This window comes from Leptonychotes weddellii, chromosome 8 (assembly GCF_054177405.1).
Source record: "Leptonychotes weddellii isolate Sample4059 chromosome 8, ASM5417740v2, whole genome shotgun sequence".
NCBI classification, from domain to species: Eukaryota; Metazoa; Chordata; class Mammalia; order Carnivora; family Phocidae; genus Leptonychotes; species Leptonychotes weddellii.
Genome location: NC_138376.1, coordinates 23,507,904 through 23,512,999, shown reverse-complemented (window position 1 = coordinate 23,512,999; position 5,096 = coordinate 23,507,904).

Here is a 5,096-nt window from a genome sequence, read left to right as displayed (position 1 = left end):
GCGTTGACTTTATATCCTGCCACTTTACTGAATTCCTGTATGAGTTCTAGCAGTTTTGGGGTAGAGTCTTTTGGGTTTTCCACATAAAGTATAAAGCAGGCATTTTCCCCTAGTATAAAGAGAGGAGAGAAAAACTGTGGCAGAAAAATATATTCAAAGAGATAATGGCTGAAAGTTCCCAAATTTGGCAAAAGATATAAACCTATGGATTCAAGAAGCTGAATGAATCCAAAAGAGCGTATTTCCATGTGTTTATTGGCCATTGGTATATCTTTGGTGAAATACTTATTCAAATATTTTGCCCATTTTCTAATTCTCATTATTGAGTTATAAGTTCTTTATATATTCTTGATACAAGTCCTTTATCTGATCTATGATTTGCAAATATTTGCTCCCATTCTGCTGCTTATCTTTTCATTTTCTTGAGGTGCTTTACAGAGCACAAAAATTTTTAATTTTGATAAAATCCAATTTGTCAAAATTTTAATTTGTTGCTTGTGCTCTCGGTGTCACATGTTGAAACCATTGTGTAATCCAAGATCATGATATTTACTCTTAGGGTTTCTTCTAATAGTCTAATAGTTTTAACTCTTACGTTTAGGTCTATGATTGATTTTGAGTTAAATTTTGTGTACCATGTGAGGTAAGTGTCCAAATTCATTCTTTTGCATGTGGAGAACCAATTGTCCCAGTACCATTTGTTGAAAAGGCTTTTCTTTCTCCCTCTGAATTGTCTCAGCACCTTTGTTGTTTGAGAATCAGTTGACCATAAATCAATTCTATTGCATCGAGCTTTATGTCTAAACCTATGCTAATACCACACTGCATTGACAACCATAGCTTTGCAGTAACTTGTGACATTGGAAGTATAAATCTTCCACTTTGTTCTTCTTCTTCAAAATCATTTGGCTATCCTAAGTCCTTCATATTTCCCTATGAATTAAGAGGCCTTTTAAGCTGAGGGAGCAAGCCATACAGATAGCTGGCAAAGAAAGCAGTCCAGGCAGTAGGAAGAACAAGTACAGTGGCCCTAAGGTGTGAATGTGCCTGTTTAAAGAACAGTTAGGAGGCCAATGTGGCACAGTGGACAGGAGGAGTACTAGGAAACGGGGTCAGAGAGGTAAACAAGTCAGGACAGGGAGGGGGCCAATATGTAAGACCTTGCCTGCCTTGTAAGAAATCTGGCTTTACTCTGAGTGAATGCAGAAGTGATTGGAGAGTATTGAGCAGAGCAGTGACATGGTCTGACTTGTATTTTAACAGATTCGCTGTGGTTGCTGCGTAGACAAATTACCAAAGGAGCAATAACAACAGCAAGGAGGGAAGTTAGGAGATGCAAGAGATGATGGTGGCTTGGACTGGGGTGTTTCCAGTGGGATGAGAAGAGATGAGAAGTAGTAAGCCAATAGGATTTAAGAAAGATTGGATGTAGAGTATGAGAAAGAGGAGTCAGCAATGTCTCCAAGGATCTGGGCCTGAACAACTGAAAGAATAGGATGGCAAAGCCCAAGTCCATTGGGAGGGAGGAGCAGGTTTAGAGAGGCAGATCACGTCAGTTCTGGATGTGACCAGTTTGAGGTACTCATGAGACACTGGAAGTACACATTTAGAGTTCAAGGGAGTGGTCTGATCTAAAGAAACACAAATTTGGGAGTTATCAACACAAAGATAGTCTCCATAGGTGATATTTAAATCTGGCAGGAGCCTGAGACTAGATCAGATCACCTAGGGACAGATAAAAAATAGAAGAGGTCCAGAGATTGCACCATGGACACTACAGTGGTAAGAAGCTGAGGGGATGAGAAGTCACCAGCAGGGAAGCAGAAGGGGGTCTGAGGGAACAAGAGCAGCTCCAAGTCTCCTGAACTATAGATTCACAAGTAATCTCTCAGGGTGGGACACTTGCATATTTCTACATCTACCACAAGCTAGGATCTCCTCTATGTTTGGTCACATTATCAAGGCCCAGCTCAGAGATGGATCCTCTTAAGGTCAAAAGTCTGCAGGACTAAAGTGCGAATGATTGGCAAGCTTATCCTCCTCAGGGGATATACGATGTAAGAAAAGTCAGTTGAGTAAAATAAACCTCTATTTGTTGGGCTGTTGTAAGGAATGAGGTCATTTTATACAAGAAAGAACTTTCTTTATCTCCTGGGATGGAGAAACAAGCTCTTAGGGAAGCATCAATCCTCTTTCGGACCGTATGATCTTGGGGGCCAGGAGAGTGTCTGGGACCCAAGCACAGCTCATAACACCTTGAGCAGGTGCATACTGTCTTCCTCAGTCAGGGAAAAGGCAAGAAGTGGGCTGTGCGCCTTGCTGAACACTGTCTTTATTTTTTTTTAAGATTTTATTTATTAATTTGTCAGAGAGAGAGAGAAAGAGTGAGAGAGCACAAGCAGGGGGAGCGGCAGGTAGAGGGAGAAGCAGGCTCCCCGCTGAGCAGGGAGCCTGATGTGGGACTTGATCCCAGGACCCTGAAATCATGACCTGAGCCGAAGGCAGACACTTAACCGACTGAGCCACCCAGGCATCCCTTAACACTGTCTTTAAACTCAAGTTCTGCCCTATCGTGCCCCTAGCTTCTCTTCCATCCCTCCCTGTCTCTGTTACCATCTCCTCTTCTCTCAACCTGCAGCCTAGTGCCCCAGCCTCCTTTTTCACAAAAAAGGTGGGGTCAGGAACATGGATGAAATGGAGAGCTTCGGTTTTTCCACTCAGATCTTCATAGTTCCATGAGAAGCCTAGTGTCCCTATTTTCCTTCCCCTTCTCACAAACACCAAATCCCACCCCTGCCCACCAGTCAGCAAACCCGAAGGTGGCAAAAGCAGGGACTTTTCACACTAGGTTTTTTCTGCACAGGACTCCATCCGCACAGCTGCCACCAATTAAGAAAGGTGATAGGAAAGTGACAATGACATGAATAGGACAGAAACATGGACAGGAAACTCATGAAAAAACAAGAATAGCCACTAAACAGAGGAAAATAATGTTAGCCCTACAACAAAGCACAATTTGAAACAATGAGACACCACTTCACCTGGTAAGTAAGTGGTAAGTATTCGGATCCCCAGGGTTGGAAAGAGTAAGGGCATGCACAGACACCACCACCCAGGTGCAGTCTTGTCTGCTTTCTGGAGAGTGGCTCGGCAACACTCACAAGCTTTTAAAATAAGTCTATCCTTTGACCCTTTGACTCAGTGGTTTCACGTCTAGGAATTCAGCCTAAGGAAATAACTTAGACAACCATGCAAATATGTTCAAGAATCTTTATTGCAGCATATAGTATTTTTAAGGTTTGAGATCCACCTAAATGCCCCCACAATGGGAAAGTGGTTTCAATGAACGAGGGTTTATCAAACAGTGGGGTACTGGTCAACCATTAAGGCCGATGCTAGCCCAAGGGTCTTCCGGTGTGCTGCATTGAGGAAGATGCAGCCTCACTTCGGTGGTGTTCCTGGCCCACAGTGCATAAACTGAAGAAACATCAGACATACCTAAACTTAGGAACCATCTACAAAATAACCGACCTGTCTTCTTCAAAAATGTTAATATACTGAAAGCAAAGTCAGTCCAAGGAATTGTGCCCATATTAAAGGATGCTGAAAAGACATGACAACTAAATGCAAGGCATGATCCTGAACCAAGAAAAAAAATTCATTACCAAGGCCATTATGGGGCAATTGGCAAGTTTGGAATATGGACCGTAGATTATAGTATTATATCAATTTAAGTTTCCTGATTTTGATAGTTGTACTGTGGTTATGTAAAACATGTTCTTGTTCTTAAGATATTCACAGCCATGTGTTCATAAGTAAAGAAATAACCTTGTGTACAGCTTACCTCTCAAATGGCTCAGAAACAAAAAATACCGCGTATTTAGAAAAATCATGTTAAGCACCTGTGGTCATGATGTTGATGGGTGATTCTGAGTGAAGAGTACCCTGGAATTATATTCTTGCCCTTTCTCTGTGAGCTTTAAATGATTTCCAAGTAAAAAGGGTTTTAAAAAAGGAAGGTACTCTGGGCACACCAGGCTGCAGCCTTGGGCACCCCAGTGCTGGGGGGCTGTGCATGGCTGTGGATGACACCTCCTGTCACCCAGACTCTCAGTTCTCAGTGCTACTAACTCAGTGTATGGCTGACCCCAAAGCTGTCCTGGGTTGACTCACAAAGGTAGGATGACTCAAGGCCATGAATTTTCTCTTGTCATTTTATTTACTCCAATTTTGAATTCAAAATCTGGCATTCCTGGGGCACCTGGGTGTTCAGTCATTTGGGCATCCGACTCTTGATTTCAGCTCAGGTCATGATCTCATGGTTGTGGGATCAAGCCCTGCATCGGGGTCCGCACTCAGCTCTGAGTCTGCTTGAGATTCTCTCTCCCTTTCCCTCTGCCCCTCCCCGCCGCTCACACTCTCTCTCAAAATAAATAAATAAAATCTTAAAAAAAAAAAACCACTGGCATTCCTTGCATCCCAGGGATCTCTGTGGTGGGGGGGAGGGGGGAAGGGAACTTACCCAAACGTAGTGCTGTGGATAATCCAGACTGCAGATTTTAGTATCAACAACGTTCATTTATCATTGATGATGTCCTTACACGTTCCCCAACAAAGGCAGGCTCAGATTTCCCCCACAACCAGCCCAGTATGTTGCCTATTCCCCAAAAGGAGAAAACTAAGCCCCCAGCAAGGGCCAAGGTAAGGGCAAGAAGTGCCCTGGGTTTCCTCTGCCAAGGTTAGTAGTTTCAACTTATGGAAAGTTGCAGATTGTCCAAGAAGCATGGATACGGACCTGGAAGAGATGTCTCAGCACCCCACACCTCTGTTCCCGGTCCTGACCCTCCCAAGGCAAGGGGCAGCCACCTTGCCATTCTCCTCTCTAGAAAGGGGAGACCATGCAATAGGGTTCAGTCCCAGCCTCCCCCACCAGCCCGGTGCTCCCCTTCTATCACCTACCCTCCAGCCACACAGTCCCACCCGCCCTCTCCCCAGGGGTTGTCAGGGACAGAAGGCCCCTCCCTCATCCCCCTCAATGTTCCCGCACTCCTCCCCCTCCCATCGCTAGGGTGTCCAGGACATTGTGTGACTCAGGA